This window comes from Euwallacea fornicatus, chromosome 9 (genome assembly GCF_040115645.1).
Source record: "Euwallacea fornicatus isolate EFF26 chromosome 9, ASM4011564v1, whole genome shotgun sequence".
NCBI lineage: Eukaryota > Metazoa > Arthropoda > Insecta > Coleoptera > Curculionidae > Euwallacea > Euwallacea fornicatus.
Genome location: NC_089549.1, coordinates 3,932,465 through 3,951,961, shown reverse-complemented (window position 1 = coordinate 3,951,961; position 19,497 = coordinate 3,932,465).

Sequence of the window (19,497 nt, the reverse complement as noted above, 5' to 3'; positions counted from 1 at the left end):
GTCTTTCAAGTCTTTTCAAGGACTTTTCTTGCACGGTCTAAATTTAACAGTTCAGTTTTCCGTGTAATTACTATAAAGCATAACCTGAGCATCAACTTATTTGCAGGTCAGTAATTGCTATTATTTCATACACGCTTAGCTGACCCAATCACGATTTGATACTTCATTGCATGAAAAATTATGCTGTTAAATACCATTAGGTTTTCTTGAGAAAATTTTTATAACTCGGAGGCAAAAATTTAAAACAAAAATAGCACTGTCTACCGTTAAGTCTCATGATTTGGTGAATGAGTCTCTAAATGAGAATTAGTATAATCATCTTTCGTCCATGGCAATGATGATATTTTGCCTCACAGAATCCTACTTTATATGGGGTGTCCCAGAAACGTTAGTACAATGTGGCACGGCGTGAAACGGCATTGAAAAATAATGCTACTAAGCTGAACATGTCTTACATAAAAGGTGTTTCTTTGCGATATACAGTGTATTAAAAGAAAACAAAAATTGTAAGAACTATAAATTTTCCATTTGTAAGGTTTTGAGATGAAATTTTCCACAAGATGGTTTTTGGGTTCTACAAATCTATCTAAAATATATTTTTAACTAACATATAGGTGGCGCGACCTACGCGTAGACGTATTGAGAAAAGCCATTACTTTTTGAGTAAACCTCATAGTTTAATTTTTTGTGTAAACATGGAAAGACTATAACCTTTTACAAAGAAAAGTTATAGTTAAGAAAAGTGCATATCTCTTACGGTTCTCTCGAGATATGTACGTACAAGTATTCTTTCTGATGACGCACATGCCATGAGTGCGCTGACAGCAAAATATTAAAGCGGCACCATTCTTAAAGAGCTATAAAAAATATATTTTTATGATATGCGAAATACTCATCATAAAAGTATTATTTGTTCATTTATTTTTACATTTTTTTGTTTCAATTAATTTAAATTATTTGGAAACTTACCGAACTCAACCTCAATATTTAAATAATAAGAAGAAAAGTACAATCACATTAAAGTAAATTTTCAAAATGTTGGCCACTCACATCCATACATTTTCTAAACTTTAAGCAAAAAAAAAGAGTTTCGTTTTTGTTTCTCATCTCGTTTACCCTTTTAATTTAAACTAATTGTACAAAAAATGATTAATTGAATCTAGTTTTAGGGACTTTTTAAGAAACTCTTTGTACGCTTTTAGTTAAAAATACTGCTAAATACTGATAGTTTTGCATCAATACCTGACAAATTCCTGCTACATATTAATTTTGGAAACATGTGGCGTCACTGCCGATATGAAGCCTGTGATTTGCATAAAAAGTTACATGATTTGAACCATAGTTAGATTTGAACCTCTTCATAAGTATAGAACTGAGCTACTCTTTTGGCTACAAAATGTAAACTTCAATTTTCAGTCAAATATTTATACTTTCGATGATAACTTAGCATCAATATTTAGTACTCTTTGATAGCTCTGTGCTTAGATATAAATTTCTCGATGATGGTTTATAACTCATGTGCAGTGCTCATTTGATAATGATTATAAAGTTTAACTAGGGCTATTCATCTTCCAGAAATCCAATTATTTCATGACAGTCCTTTAGAAATAAAAGAAACCTTGAGAAAATTATGAAATTGTATCCGAAAAGCGTAAACCATTTATAATACATTGTTAGTGTTGCCATTATCCACTCAGCATTAAATCCGTCCTTAAGATGAGGCTTAAGAAATATTTCAGATTCCTTGAAACAGATTACGTAGAAATTGCTACATACATACACAGCATAAGTATTTTATCGAACTGATTTGCCACTGCAAAAGTCTCAGCTGCCGAACCAAGAAGTGGAAGTCCTGATGGCATCTCTAACTGTTTGTCAGATAGCAAAATCACTGAATTGTAACCATCTTTACCTGCTCGTTTTGACCATGCATGTTGGTAATTACAAGGCGCAAGGTAAACTCATTCGCCACGATTAAAACTGTCATGTTCAATAAGGGAAAGCGCGTCAAAAACTGCGATTGTATGCCTCGGGATTTTTTTATTTTGCTTCTTTTAAGTAAGCAATTTATGATACCCGGTTATGACGAGATTTTGCGGAAAAAATAAACTGTACTTAGTTAATATCGGCCATTATTAATTTAAACTGCCTTTGAGACGTGATATCGTTTTACCGAATCGTTACGCATGCTAAATTTACGACACGGATTTGAGAGTCTCAAAACCTGTAATTAAGATGCTTATCCAGTTTTTGTGAAGCTGAATTTATAAATTTTAATTATCGAACGGCTGCATTATTATTATAAAATTAAGTACGCTGCGTGCGTGTCTGTCGTCAATAACAATCTGAAATATCGAACTATCACAATGTTTCATTAGCTGTTGACCACCAATCCGCCCAGCAGCTTCTTTAAGTTACATTTGATGCTTAGGTAATACGATTATTATACAAATCTCAATTTCGTAACAAACGCACAACATGGCAAAATTACATTATCGAACACAATGAAATTGAAACCCTGGCACGCAAAATATTCCTTTAAAGTCGTGGACGTAAAAATACGTTAATCTTCTAGTTTCGTAACGACAGAGCAACAATGGCAAAAGACACAGCTTGTGCATGTATTAAATTCGATTTAAACCGAACCCTTTATTGAGATATTTCAATTATTCACGATTGCGTTTGTGGATGTAATTTACCAATAACAAAGAATTTTATTGTATTAGTAGAAATATGGTCGCAGACTGCTATTCCGCATTAGTCTAATGAGTTATAAATTAGTAAAGAGGCATGGAATAAATAAGAACCATGTTATTATGCTTGAATCCTGGGTTTTCGGCTTTTTTAAGATTATCATTTGTTAAATTTTCTCATCTCATTTGTATTCATAAAATCCATCTTTCACAATCCCATCACATCCAACAAATTAGAATGTAGAACTCTTTCTCTTATAAAAATAATGTTATTTTAAGCATTACAAACACATGGAAAGGCAACAATAATTCTCACAATTTTTCGTTTTGATTGTTGGAATTTTAGATATTTCGATATATTTCAGATATCCTAGAGTTAATGTACAATTGTATGTTAAATTTACAAGTGTAGATTCAATCTATCAATTTAATCTATCTAGTTAATCTAAAATTATTGTAGATAGTTTTAGTTTAAGGCTGTTAACATTAATAGACAATCTAACAGCTATTTTATAAGTTCAGTTGACTAATGACGACTTTCTCTCTAAAAAAAAATAATGAAGAAGGGAGCAGATTAGTAATAATTAGCAAAGAATCTAACAAATCCTTTATTAAATAATACGTTTTGTAATGATAACTGTGATAAGTTTGTTTATGTAAATAACAGCATATCTGGTGATTTGATAAATTACCTTAGAGAAGAAAGTTTCATGTGTTAGTGCTATTTCTGGTCAAATTGGAAAGAAAATGACTTTAAACACAGTCTTTCATTACTCTTGAGAAACCTGGAGCAACTGTTAAAAAGGAGGAAAATAACATCATATTAGTGGGAGACATGAAGTAAACAAAGCCAAAATTATTCTAAAAATGAGATTAAATGAATCAAGAATGTGAACTATGTAAAGTTATGCAAGAAACTAGGTGAAAACTTTTGAGACACACACACCCAATGGTAAATAATGAACTGAATCTGAACTCAAACAGAAATACATGAAATCAAATAAATCCAATGCGAAATACCTAAGCTGTTTCCAATGCTTTTAAAACTGGTTAAACTGGTTAAATGTTGACAAGCAACTGGAAGATTATTTTTGCTCTAATAGAATCTTCTGATGGTGTTAATAATGGAGCCAGGTTCTGTTTTACTGGCAAAAACCCCCTAGCCAATGAGATTTTAGAATAATTTCTTTTTTTGACTCTAATAATGACCCAATTAGTTTTTAGAAGTGACAAATTCTAGAGCTTGTCAAACTCGATTTTTAATTTCCAACAGCGCTTATAAAAAGTATTCCGACATGTTCATAACTTTGATGAACCAGATATAATTTTACAAATGTTTAAACACGTATAATTTTATTGAAAAAAAGGAATTTAATATATTATTATCGATGTTTAAATTTTTCACTGCTGTCCAGCTACAACTGAGTCACTACCAAATTGTTATTAGAGCCCGATTTGAGCGTTTATTGTAGGAATCTCAATTTTGTTTGACGTAATAGTGAGTTACTTTATTTTATTTTTAAAGATAATTGTAGATTCAATTTTAATTTTAAGTATACTGTTTTACCCTTCACTTGTTATATTGCAATAGATAGCTTTTCATTTGAAAATAAAAAGTTGGTAGAGGTAGCTGGTTAGGGGTGAAAAATTTGAATATTCAAATTAAAGCATCAAATGCCTTTTTGCAAATGAATTGATAAATCTTTAAGCGTTTTTTTTTAATATAAGGTTTATGACAGGCGCAAACGTGTTGCGATACTCTTTACAAGTACTGTATATTTCGCACTTATGAAATTTTGGATTAAAGATACAATTAAAATCAATTAAAATTCATCACAAATTGGAGTGTCAAAAGCGACAAAATAATTAGTTTCCCACTTTTGGTTGGTTAACTAACTAATCATAATATTCAGGAGGAAAAAATGCAAATTTATCAATTAACCGAATGAAGAGAAAACAGTTTAATACCAAAATTATTGGGTTGAAATAATCTCGCGTTTAATTAGGCGTAAACCAATCAACATTTCAACCAGAAGTTTGGTTTTTAATCTATAAGACAAGAATGTTTTTTACACAACATTTTAATTAAAGAGCACTTTTGACTATGGCGACCAGGAATTTAGTATTATATTTAAAACAACTTCGTAGACGGCTAAATTGAAATAATTGTGAAGATAGGCGGAAGATTTAGAGTGCTCGGGTATTATATAGAGCTGTAAAAGCAAATATTACGAAACAATTTCCAATCTTAATTGATACAAACTGTCTTGTGGTTTAGTGAGATGCCACAGAACAATAGGCCGGGAAGAATTCATTATAGATTACAGTAATGTTAACAAAATCTTCGCCAATCCTTCTTCACGTTGCTTAATATAATTGAAAAATTTTTACACGATAGAGTTCAATAGCTTTATGAGTTTGCTATAAAGAGCAAATAACTTTTCAATCTTCTCTTGGATAATTCTCGAATGATTTAATTACCACAAGTTGTTGCCAAAGATGTGATTACGCAATTAGACATTAAAAAATTTTCTCCCCAGTAATAAATTTGATTAATGCCAATCGCGAACGGCATGTTAAATCATGATTAACATAATAAATCTTGCTATTTTATTGGCTGTAAATATGCGCAACCTTTTTCTTCTAATATGCTAAAAAACAGCTTTTTCTGTCCGTTCATGACAAGGGACAATTTGTCATAGAGCGGGAGCAAGAAATGCAAATATTTTCTCATGCATACCAAGCGTTTACAAGAAAAACTAACACATCGACCTATAAAGGCATTCAGAGAATTCACGGATGATTTAAAGTATACAGTGTTTGAGAAAAGGTTGCCTGAGAAAATATGTCATTATCTTTAAGTTTTTGTTTATTTTTAAGTTAACAAAAATTTCACGTGAATCAACGAAGGTTTCAAGCTTACACGTTCTTCTGTTTTTCGTTTTCTTGTGTCTCTATATTCCTTTGAGATGGTAGAGAATTTCCTAGATAGATATTTATAAATGCTCTTACGGGTAAGAGGGCAAAATTTCGTTTAATTTGTGCTATCAAAATGTGAAAGTGGGTTAATTTTTCAAGGTGGTGGCCAAACTGACATTTCTAGATACTCGTCAACAATATTTCCAAAATTGTCCTAAATTTTGGTTGCCACAAAATGGGATCTCATGAACCTACGTTAATTTTTCACTTTGGCGCAATTTTCTACATATCTCGGAAAATTTTCATTTAGAATAGGGGGTACATTTTCTTTATTTTAGGGCCGCATCAATTTGGGATTTGTATGTATATAATTTTTCGTTAGTTCCAAGAAAATGATAATATTTTTCACAGCGGGGATTAAGAGATATTCAAGCATTTTTTAGAAATATTTAATAATTTGAAGAATCTGTGGTATTCATGGAGCTAAATTTGTTCGACGACTATTAGACAAAATATTCCAGATAATCCCGGCTACTTTTTTATTAAGTTTGAATTGATGTTTTTGACGTGTCAACAATATCATCTCTTACTTGACAAGTAAATCCCAAATTTCACTGCTGCAAGTTTATGAAAATCTTGCGTTTTCCCTTCCAGTTGATCTCTGTGTTTGTTAAAATACCCAGGAGAAACACGTCATCTGAAACTCATAACGAAAGAACTATTCCCACTCATAATATAGTGCGAACCCACTACACAGGCGAAAGTGCGCTACCATAATAAATACCGAGAGTTATTTCCAAGTGGGGCTTATCAAACAAGAAGGACTTGTTAATAATACGAGTCGCACCTACCCGTATCAAGTGTTTATTGTGCAGGTTGCAAATGAGAAATTACACCTCATGTTACGAGTATTTAAACTTAAATGGTACACATGACATGTTCAAATGGGCAGAAATTAATCAGGATGTATTATGGCCAATCGATTGCGCTAAGCCTAATATAAATAGGAAAAGAGTAAAAAACATGAAGGATTTTGCTTTGAAGAAAACTGTAAGAAATTTATTTCGAATCGGCCGCTCCTCTTTGTAGTCAGTCGAAGAAGTCTTCTTGGTAGTTTAACTGTCGGATCTTGGATTAAAGGGAAGAAACGTTAGCAACCCGCCCGTCGCTAATTTCACCACATGCGATTTCATAATAAAGTTTAACGAAATAATTAGCTGCATGCCAGTGTTAAACTGATTAAATCCTGTCAATTTACAGCACGCATCTGCAAATTACAACCAATTATGCTTGAAGAGATTTCAGATACTATTTTTGCAATTTTTTTGGCCTTTTCTTTACGATCTTTGAGCAAACCGTTGCGCCTGTGGAAAAAGCCTTGATTGGGTAACTTCAATTAATTACGTGATTGTGATGTGTAATGCTTTAGCTACATCTACAAGGGGTTTGTTTCCTTTCCAATGCTCATTCAAAAAATGTTCGTTATACGTATATGCACTTTAGAGTTCAGGAAGGCCTGTTCGGGAGTGAATGTCAATCAGATAGCGGTTTTAATTATGGGAAATATAACGGAAGTTGGGTCAAACAGGTTATCCCTTTAGAGTTAGCCCATATGCAGTTAATTAGCGTTTAAATTCGTGAATAATTAGATAAGGTTTAAAGGTAGTTTCTAGAAATCATCGATATGTACTTACGTACATTCTTAGTTTTGTATTTCAAGCAGTTTGGTAGTTACAATTTCCCATATAATACTTTTTCGTTTAATTTTTGCAAGTCGTCACTTCTTTATATTTTCCTCATTATATGAGTCAACCCATTGTCTCCAATATTTTATTACCAACAGCGAAAAATCTCCATATTCAATTTGCAAAATCTCACACCTGCAAATCAATTGAATTACTTTAGAAGTTACAGAATTTTTTCTATCTTCTTACTTATTGAGTTTATGTAACTTTATCGCTATCCTAATTTTTTGAGCTCCGGTAATTCTGAGTCAACCCATTGCCTACAGAATTCGCTTTTCAAACAGAGAAAATCCTTCTATTGAATGCTGCTCAGTGCAGTTGCGTGTCTCAATCAGTTTAGAAATCACAATTTCTGAAATATCACTAGCAGAATCTCTCAATTTACATCATCATATTCGATCTTTGACTGCCTTGCGCCTTTTGGTTAACCCACTGTTCGCAAACTTTTTTGCGTAGAGGAGAGCCCGCATATAAAATCTTATTATTAGGATGTCAAAACAGGATTTTAATGGTTGAGAAATATTATTCTTTGACGTGATAAAGGCATGATATAGGAACATATAATTTGTGAAGATCTATGTATGCAATACGCAAATTATGGTTAATATAAATTTTTCGACAAATCGTCGATTTTCTACATTCTTAATAACTTTTAATATTGTAATTTCCCTTATTTGTTATCTAGAAAGTTTTTATTGAAAGTTATTCGAAAATGCTTCAATAATATAGCTGAAGCGTACTGACTTTACCTATCTACGGGGCATCCCATTGTACCCCCCTCGTCATTTTTCAGGTTATACTTAAAATATACACATAATCGTATTGTTGAATAACAATGAAGATCCTGCAAGAATTTGCAAACTCTGTAGTAACATTATGGAATGAGCCGATATCGACTTATCCATTAGCATATTACGGTGAATCTTTCTTTAATGGAGAGTTCCTTAATAGAATTACCGCTAATGATTCCAGTTACTATCTAGGTAAACTAATTTGGATCAATTTAGCACCTATAAAACTATATTGCGGCCTTTTTTCAGGAGTCAATAATAATATACCGTGTACCTACTTATATGCCTTGGAAGAATGAGGAGGAAGAGTGTCTTAAGCCATGAAAGACCATAGAAGCCAAACATCGCAGTGATATGTACACAATTTGCGACACTAAAAATTAATAATGTATTTATATTTTTTAACACGTTAAAGCTGCAGATAACTGCACTATATGAATATTATGTAATGCAGTATTTTGTTCAGATATGGGTTTGAAAAATGGTCTACAGCTGTGAATGCACGAAGACGGTTCTTCAATATGCTGCTGTAACTTTGTCTGATCTTGCCGCTTAGTGCACAATTAAGGCCGACTACTTCTTTATGATATTTTATATACTTGCCCAATACAGTTTACGGTTTAATTCTCCTGAATTTGCGGGGAGAAATCCTTTAAATTATGAATGTCAATTTAAATCAAATTAATACAGCTTTTGCTTTTTATCCCTCTTAAAGGCTCGAAACAATTATACCTTTCTAAGTTCTAAACCAGTTTTTCCTTTGACTACCTAAAAAGTAAATTCTCTAGTGTTTAAATCTTGGTATCGTGACTTCCTTTTTAAGACAAGCAAATTTTTTTCATCCAAGTCATGACCGTGCACTTAGCACCACCATTACAACAATCGTCACAATTCAGATCCCAGTCAGGCCAAGATTGAGGTACTTGGTATAATGTCTCTTAAGAAAAAACCATCAATATCCTTTAATCAATTATATATTTGGCAGTTTTTGTAGGTAGGCAGACAAAGACATGCGTAACAATGGCATTACAAATGTTTTGACTACTTCGGTCTCTAATAAGTCGCATTAGCAGTAGATAACTCTGGGAAAGTATGATTGATGAATCTGACATAAAAATGAATGGCTTCAATTTACTGTATGTGCGTTTATATCAGTAAGTCAGTGGCGCATGTAAAAATAAATACTAAAATATGCTAATTAAATTAATGTTTGCTCAGTTATAGTGCAGCATTAGTTCCTGTGAAAAACTCAGAAATCCCCGACTCAAAATCTGGAATACTATGTGGGTGTACTCCTATCGCTTCCGGTAAAATAACGACGAGACGTCACTGTTCTATGCGTACATTATCTATCCTATCAGCATTGAATAATATTATTTTTGAATAGGCCGGATGACAAAATGCGTAATAAATCTTTTGATTTTATGGCCCGATTTCGGCCTACAAAAGAATGTCAAGTTTCCCAACTTCACATTCTTGTTGTTGTGGTTCGGGCCTTATTAGATGGATGCAAGATAAGTTTGAAAAAAAATTAATTATTCGTTTACACTGCCAGGATGGAAAAATTACCACATTATAAAACGTCCGATGGCTATCAATTAGAATTTTAAACGAGTTTGATTGAGACAATTATTGAGGACATGACGTTAATTTGTAAAAATCAGATTTATGGGATCGCATGCAAATGAGTTTTTTTTTAATCAGATTAATTTTCATCTCTCCCAAAGCAGATGCGAAGCTTGCATACGCCATACAACATTATACAGGGTTTCCTATTGGTAGGCCAATATACTAACAGGAGATTCCTAATGCGAAAATCGTTAGACTCTCCTTATAGCCTTTTTTTCTTTGGCACTTTATACTGATTACGCAGGGTGGTGAAGCTGGTAATTTTTTTTTTATAACTTGGGTGTTTCTGGACATATTTTAACGAAATTTTGAAACAGCCAAGGTATTAACAAAAGTTATTATTTTTACTAATTTCCACAGCTTGTGTAATCAGTATAAAGCGTCAAAGGAAAAACTGCCATAAGGAAAGACTAATTATTTTCGCATAAGGAATCTTCGATTAGCGCATTAGCCTACTAACACGACACCTTACATATTGAAGTTATAACTTTACTTAAAAACCCACTATCAAGATTTTTTTATATAAATCATATTTATAATGGAATGAATCACGAAAATGTTCAAAGTTGTAATGTTATTTAAATGAACAAATAACTGTAATTTTAAGAGCCGAGTTTAAGAAATGTTAAGTTTTTTAAGACAATGGTGGACTATTGGGAAACAAACGAATTTCTTCAATTTAATTTAAATGCCACAATTGTGTAATTATTTGCTATAGAGAAATAATATATTTCAGTATTTACATATGAAGATTGAAGAATTTTGACCTGAAAAACATAGAGTAATCGGATTTAAACCGTCATTTGGCAGTTTTGCGATAAGTTTGGAAAAACTGTTTGTTTACGTTTTAGTTTCCAGGACAGAAACGATAAGTTTTCGACTACCGGGCGATTATTATGTTTTTCAGCCTCATCACACAACAGACCGTAAAGCAAAAATAACGCCAATTATTTTTTAAAACTGATTTTAATCAAATAACTAGGTTTACTATAATTCTATTTGCACGCAAAAGATAAAAGAAATATTACTTATGCTACATTTAGGCCAATCAATAAGCGAAGGGGACTTAAAAGAAAAAAATACGCCTGTTAATTATTTAATGATTTTTAGCCAAAAACTAGTTATACTATTGTTTCAATTATATGTAGAAGATTAAACAAATGTCATTTGTGCATTAAACGTTATACGTATCTGTTGAAAGAAAGATTACGTCCTTGCCCTTGATCAACCTTCGGCTGCAAGCGTAATCTTCTACTAACAACCCTCTACAGGTAACTAATTATCTTATTTGGAAACAAAAGATGATAGAAAAACCTAATTTTTGTCTACTGAATTTTCTTGGAATTAACAGTCTCCACGGTATTTTTTTTATCTAAGTGAATGAAGGTATGACATTTCTCTTAGCGATCGTAAAGATATCTACGATTCGTAGGTTATAAATTAAATGTCAATTATTTCCAAAATTAAATTTTCAAGACTATTAAGCCTTTAAAAAAAAATACGCATCGCACTTATACGTAGAACATACGACAATCAATTAACACTGGGATTAGTCTGCTTCAAAAACATGATAAAATGTTCCGTAAAAAATGTACTTATTTTGATACTAATTGAACTTAGAGGATTAATCATATTTATGGGACAGGTAAATATGTTATTGGAAGCTTATGGATCGAAAAAAGTGAATTCAAGGAGTGCCGATTAGACAGTACCATATCAGACAAGCAGATCATGTCACGACCCCGGCTGTTTCCTGGTCGACCCTTTAAACACGAATTGTGCCCGATTTCGAACGGTCGAGACCTGATATAGTGTCGGTACTGTTCAGTACTATTACGTTTCGACCACGATCTGTGATTGCTAACTTATGATTTTCACACAAGCTCCGTTAAATTTCGAGCCTCACTTTTCACTCATTCTTTAGATTCACCAGCTTCAATTAGATTCGAATAGCTAATTTTCGGATCTTTCGTAAGCGAGATATTATCGGTTAACAACTTTTAAGCAAACACAAAAGCTGTTTCGTAATAATTAATACACAGTTTGCAGCAAGTAGCGAATCGGCCAATATTGTTGGCAGCCACAAGAAGCCCATTATTATCGAAGGATATACACTTGCGAGGCGTGCACTAACAACACCATATACATAATAAATTTGTCCATATTGATTGCACTTTCGATTATTAGCACCGATAACAATTAAACTTTTTTACGCCCACTGTGAAACTCTGAAATTAAATAAGTTTCTTCGCGCTGCAGGGTTTAGGTAAAGCAATTATGTAAGTCTTAAAAATAGTGCAAATGGGATTAGAACAATGGTTCCTGATTGATCGTTATCTTACTGCAAGTTGATTGATTGATTTAACCTATTGATTGTATGTGTGTATGTGCGAAAAAACTGTTTTTGAAAAGTGCAAATAACTGGGAATTACAGCCAGTGGGCAAATAACATTGGCAAAAGAATGGGCAATTACTTATGGCCTGTCAGTTTGAAAAATTAACGCACCTCGAGACACCTTTTGAGCTTAAATTTTTGGTGTTCTGGTATCTTTATCGTGAATGTAATTTACGCAGAAATGTGGAAACAAAAGCTGCGCATTGCCCGAATTTCCGATGTGAATTTTGGTTCTGGGAAAGTTATCAGTTAATTTGGCTCAAAAAGCCATTTTTGAGTTCACTCTGGAGAAAATTCCTTCGTCACGCATTTCTCAAAGTCTCCTTAATAATTCTTAATGAGTATAATATTTAATTACTTTGACATTACTTCATAACTTGCTTAACTTTGAGATGCAAAAATACCATCAAGTTTATTTCCTTGTTCGTTCATTCTCCACATACTTATGTGTTTCAAGGCAACTGCCCAAGAAAAGACAAATAATATCCCGCGATAATCAAAAAACGGTTTCAACAATAATTTACTTTAATTCATTGCCGAAAAACAGATAAAATTCAATTCAACACATTGTCCAACGTGTCGGGCTTGTTACCTTTTTTTATTTCTGTCAGGCCCGCTTCCAAATGAGTCTTATTTATATTGTCCATTTAAATTCTTTCTTAGGTTCCAAGGAAAAAACTGAGAGAAAATCATTTTTAATGATAATTACAGTCAGCCACTAGTTTTGAAATAATCTGTTTGTCAGTGCTGAGTTTTATCTAATTTTAATTCAAACAATGTAGTAAGGAATTAGCATTATTGGCCAATAGAAAAATGGAAAGATTTATCGGTGTTTCATAAAATCAACGTGACACCCTCGCGGGCGATGAAACCTGAATGGATTGATTTATCGGTTCACGCCCGAAGAAATTTGCAATTATATAATTGCCATTAGAACGTCATTTCTTTCATGTCGCAAGCCTCGCATTTATGCACATAATTATTAATCAATTCATTAGCATTAATTTAATCAACGTCCCATCTACTGTCTCGTTCTCGCTTGGAAAATTTTCTAGATGCCTCCGATTTAATGCTTCTGGCATTTGTCCGACATAGGTATTAAAGGTGTAGACTTTTATAATGGGATCAACACATTATCCCACGTTACGTAGCGCGGTAGCGGCCATTAATGATTTTTCTGTAGATCTCAATAAAAGGTTTTTCATCGAAGGCGTATTTTCCGCAACCGTAAACACCTGTCGTTTTAATATGCATTATCTACTTGTACTTGAGTAATTATTGACAGATTGAATAATGCGGTAAACGGTTCCTGAATGTCTCTCATTGTTGGTTTGGACTCTCATTGTTGGTTTGGACTCTCATTGTTGGTTTGGACTCGCATTGTTTTGTGCGTAGACTTGCAACGATTGTGGGATCTAAGCGGAAGAAAATCGCAAATGTAGTTTTACCTCAAGGTGATGCGCAGAAGAAGATAACGAATACAATTTGTTGCAAAAAGAATTTTTTAACAGATATATTTTCAAGTACCGAAAGACTACCAGAACTGCGGAAGAGTTAGAACAACAATCCGCACAACTCGACTATTCTAAAACCCCTCTGCTCAACAAGATAGACAAGGCAATCTGCTTCCTCTTTCCGTCGACCACCTTGTTGATACATTTCCAGAGCTAGATCATAAATTTGGTTTGTAATAATATTTCTTCTAAGTTAAGAATATGTACCATAGGCAGGAACACTAGTTTGGTCCATAGCCTTTTCTCGAGGAAATAATGATTGTTTATACATATATATATAGGGTGTCAGACCGACCTTACTAAAACCCATGTAAAGTTCAATGCCATCTAATACTATCTTCCTTGTTCGTTTAAAGACGAAACTGCATTAGTCTATTTTGAATATCCTTTTATAAGGGGATCGCATGTAAAATATCAGAGATGTTCTTCGCACCATTTACGACATATTTTGAAAAAAACTTTTCTAAAATCTGCCAATTTATAATGCTGCTCTGGTATTTTCTTCAATTAAACCATCAGAAAAAAAATAATGTATTGTTTAATAGTATTAGTAAACAATATACAAATATTCCTAATTCAATATCTAAGTTCGTAAATGTTCGAATAATCCCAACTGTTCTCAGTACAGTACCATTTAATCACGTTTACTTTTTCTACTACTGTGCGGGACATTTTGTAAGAAACTTAAAAAAAGATAGAATCGTTTTGACAAAACTCATTTATATAATATCGCAATAGATAATAAGGTGACGGTTGCTGGTGGTTGAATTGAGGAAAATATTAGGACAGAATTATAAATTTACAGATTTTAGAAAAGCTTTTTCCAAAGTATCTTTCAAATGGAGAGAAAGGTATTTTTCATATTTTAGATGCAATTCTCTCATAAAACGACCTTCAAAAAAATCTTATATAATTTTGCCCTTAAACGAAGAGGAAAGGTAATATTAGATGGTATTGCAATTTACATGAGTTTTCCTATGGTCGGTCCATCGATGCAACACCCTATATATATATTTAAGAATACTTACGTAGTTGAATTGCAAGAGCTTGTGTATCAAAAAGATATTCAATTGTCTCCAACGTTTTTGCAATTCCTTTAAATTTGCTTGTGTTGCAACTCAAAATTTCCATTAAATATTTTCTAAATTTTTTGTATTTTTATAGGAGATTCAATTTTTTTATATCAATTATTGCCTTGAACGGATAGGTTTTTATCTGAGTTTTATCCTTTTGATTTTATGTCACGCTTCTGAATTTTCATCCCATCCATAAATTTTGCTGTGTTCAAAAAAACTTAGTTTGCATCCTTGGTTTTAGAAAAACTAGACGCGTCATTGATAATAGTTTTATCACGTGTTGCATCGATCCTCCTAGACTAAAAGTACTTTTCCTGTTAAATGCGAATACAGTAATTCGTGAGAAACAAATCAACAATTCATTGGTTTCTCAGTCTTTAAAGCTTCTGCGCGTTTAGAACCACAATTACAGCACAAAGAGAAAACCAATTTTCTTCAAAAGCGTTTTTTCCTTCTTCCTGCAATCTCGCATTCCCAGGGCAAGGCCTTATACTACAAGCAATTAATACGCAACAAGGCAATTAAAGACACATCTTCTACGCATCTTCTATGGCCGTTTTAGGAGCTCCGATGCGGGCTCGGCCGGCTTGCGACAATTGTCCTGGACGTCGCATACTTCAACTGGGCTCATTAATTAACGCAAATTAATTAATTTGCCGATCCCGTAATTGAGCACACAACATTTCCAGGAACGGAGTTCGGTTTACCAATTAGACAATGGCAGGTACTGCTGTTAGGGCCCAAGAAGGCAACACAACCCGTGACAGGAATTACAGATGCGTCGACGTAGTACCACATTCTAAGATCTTTTGGTACGAGATTATTAGCCATACTGCGTTTGCTCGAACCGATAAATACGGGAAGTAATTAAAGGTATTTAGATATTCAGTGGTAATTATTCAGATAGGAGGGATTTGCTGCTTGTTGGCCGTAGCTCAAATGGAGTTATTTGATTTCCCACGAATTCGACGCCTTCAATTAGCGCTAATTAAGCTAAGTAGGAAGTGTATATTTTTGGCTATTTCGTCGGTTACGAAGGAGAAATATGTGAGAGCTTTGTTGCTGGAAAAGAAGTAAATAAATAACGTAGTCAGAAACTGGTAAATAATAGGATGTAGTGGCACGAAGAATGTAATCTCGAATAATATTGAAGTCGTGCGGGTTGAAGTATAACGATAAATTAAGTCTAGAAAGCGACAAAATATTGGAAATACTCGGATAATATTTCAAATAACTTATCACGAATACGTATAGATACAGCATAGTTAAATTACGGTAATAAAATTGGAGGCATTGATGCTATGGGAATTGCTCTGTGTTTTACTCCATTAGATTATGTTTCAGCGTTATGTAACATTGTATTAATAATATGACATTTAATGAATTCAATTTTCCACGAGATTAAGTCCTATGTGTCTTTCAGGTGTATGTACAGGGTGTTTCATATTCGACTCTCAACATGGGGACCTCGAAATGCGTACGAGATACAGAGCCGGTTAAATGAAGGCAAAATTGTGTTTCATGGGAGTGGTACTTTGCCTCTCCAATAAAAAAAAATGAATCATCCAGAAATATGTGGAAAGAACCGAAAATTGCTATTTTATTTTTATTTTTTTCTGCCTTAAATCACAAAGAATCATGAAAATGGAGAAAATTTTTTAAAACGATTTTTTCTCCCGCTACAACATAAATGTAGTTTTTCTAAGATACCCCATTGCGGTTTTTCAATACTGTGATCTACTTTTTCTTTCAAAGACGAATCTGACCGTTTTTTTACGAATTCTTCTAGTCATTGATAATTGAAAAAAACAACCAAGTGCCACACTTGCCGATTTACGACGTTTAAATCAAAAACCTTTATTGTTACATCAAACGATACCTCAAGATTTACACATTCTACGTTAGTGCATCCTAAGTACTCCACTTTCATAGTAGAAATTGAAAACCCCTAGGTCAAAATAAATAGCTCAATAAATGTCAGATATTGATCACATGACAGGCATAGATGCGTTACGATTGGTGTCGCAGACGCGGCCGACTTGTCTATTTGTAAAATCTTTTATTAATGAAAAATCATGCACCAATAGTTAATGTGTTAATACGTGTTGTCGGTAAATAAAATATTTTGTCAAAGCAAAACGTGATATGGTTAAAATCTATTACCCTTCATGTTAGGGACTTTAAGTTATTGGTTTTTTGTTTGTTCTTGTCAATTTTGGTTTTGGTTATGTATTTGTATTTTATCCCTTAAGTTATGCCTTTGTACGGCGATACTTATTCTGAGAATACCATCTGGGTGCCAGACCACATGGCCCATCAGGCCAAAATTAAGGGTACGTTTTGGCTGGGAAATATGCTTCTAGTCAAAGGAAGCTTTCCCGGTCGGGACTTTGCCATGATGAGCAATTTGTTGGGACTGCAATATTCCCAGAAAAGCGATTAGTATAGATATTCCCCAGATTGCCGCGATTTATGGGATCCGGCATAGTCATTGCCCGTAAGAGTTCTTGGTGGTGGTGCGCCCTTGGTTGGAATTCTTCGGGTTTAGTACTTAAGGGATAATCGAAGTGATTTTTTCTCTTTTCTTTTATCTTCTCTTTGTGTGGAAGCTGCGTTGTGTCGGGATGTGATCGAAATTATAGTGTGTCACCAGCCCAATTGAGCATTCTCCCTCTTCCTACTTAGACCAAAACTCTTTCATAATTTGATATAAGGGCAAGTTAAATACAGTCAATTTTATGTAAACCAAATTGGCGTTTTCGTGGTTTCATTTATCGAAGGAACCCCTTAACACTTCAAATAGAAATAGTTTCGGCAATATTTTTAAGACTACTCAGAACATTTGCAACCACACAGAACCTATTTCAGATTATTTAACCAAAACTTGATAACTTATGATATTTTTTACAGACCAAAAAATTAGGCAGAAAAAAAAGAAAATAGAAATTTTCAGTTTTTTCAATTCTTTCTGGATATTTCCGCAAGCAATGGGTATTTTTTTAATAATTTAAAAAGTCAAAATACTCCTCTCATAAAGACATAACCTTGCCCTAATTTAGCTGATTTTGTATCTCCTATAGTTTCTGATAGCCCCATATTTATAAGGTATAATAAGTTTTAATGTTGAGGATATTTAAAAACATAATTTTTGTACTTTACTTCTGTATCTTAAATGCAGATTTTTATGCACATTAAAAAAAATGATTTGATTCTTGAGACGCGAACTAGCATAGGAAGTAGGAATTTTAAAGACCGTTGGTATCAGAACCATGACAAATCCATCTAGAATTTTGAGTTTTTAAATCTAGCTCTAGATTAGGATATTTTGTTAAATCTTTTTGTTTTATTTTATTATACAAGATATCCCGTAAATCAACAATATCCCTTGAAGGGTGGATAGGCTAACTCAAAATAACTCGATTTAACTAAACGTACCTTGGTCCAAAAGTTGATAATAGCCGAGATACAGGGTCTTCTGCAGTAAATTGGCAATACATTTACTCAAAAGTGAAATAACAGTAATTATTTAAAAATTAATAAACAATAAATTTGCATGCATCATCAGCGTTAATTTTTTTTTCTCGGAAACCGTTTCTTTTAGCGACTTAAATAAGATGTACCTTTTTTAAGCAAGAAAGGTGAAAGAAAAGATTTATCAATCATGTTCAAAATGACATACACCGTGGTACAAAAAAATTGGGAAGTTTAAATGAGTTTTAATGGCCGCCTGTAGCGCCCTCTAGAAAATACAGTGAAATCGTCAATAAACTTGAATTTATAATCTCAAGAAATTCTCGAATATCATATTTTGTGAAATTAGTTGGAAGTGATGGAGACATCTTAGAGAAAATGTGATTTATTTTTTCACCTTTCACACCTTGTTTCTCGGTTATTATCAACTTTTGAACTAAGACAGGTCCAGTTAAATCGACTTATTTTGGCGTTGGCCTATCCAACCTTCAAGAGATATCGTTGATTTACAGGACGCCCTGTATACAATGTATATTTAATTTTATGTTTCCTCTCCTAGAAGGGAAGATTAAGGCCCAGTTCTCTGAAAGGTCTGTACAGCTGAATTAGAACTGATTCTTGAATCGTTAAATAAGAATAGCATGGCTCTCGCTAAGTGTCACAAAGGAAATTAATTTAATAGCAATTCTAGTCTACTTGGATGGTTCAAATAACAATTCTGGTTCAGTTGTATCAATCTTCATAGAACTGGGTCTAGAATTTTTTGATAAGAGACTGGCTTCGCCTCACACTTTAAGAAAAAAATATGGATTGCACAGGCATAGCAAATTGAATTAGAAAGTTTTAAGACGGGTCAACATGTTTTTCCGAGTTTTGGTGATATGGTTCTCAGTAATAGTTTAAAAGTAACCGTTAGCACCTTGCAGGTATGCTTTCAGAGAATGGAATTATAAGTCTGAATAGTAAATAGCAGGAAACCACTTACAATTCCCATTTCCACACAATAAACTACTCTATGCAACTATCACAAAAACTCACATTCCTCCGCCTCTCTTCTCTCTTGACTAAATAAATCAGCCCCTTTTGCCCGGTACGACCTCTCGCTAAAAGCAGTCATCTCTTACGCAATCACATCTTCTCTAACGTATCACCATATCATCCAGCTGCTGACAGAACCATCAATTAAGCCCCTTTTTGCTCGAGTCCCATCCGTGAGCTGTGGAATAAGCATAAATCAGGAAAAACGCGGAATTAAGTACCCACA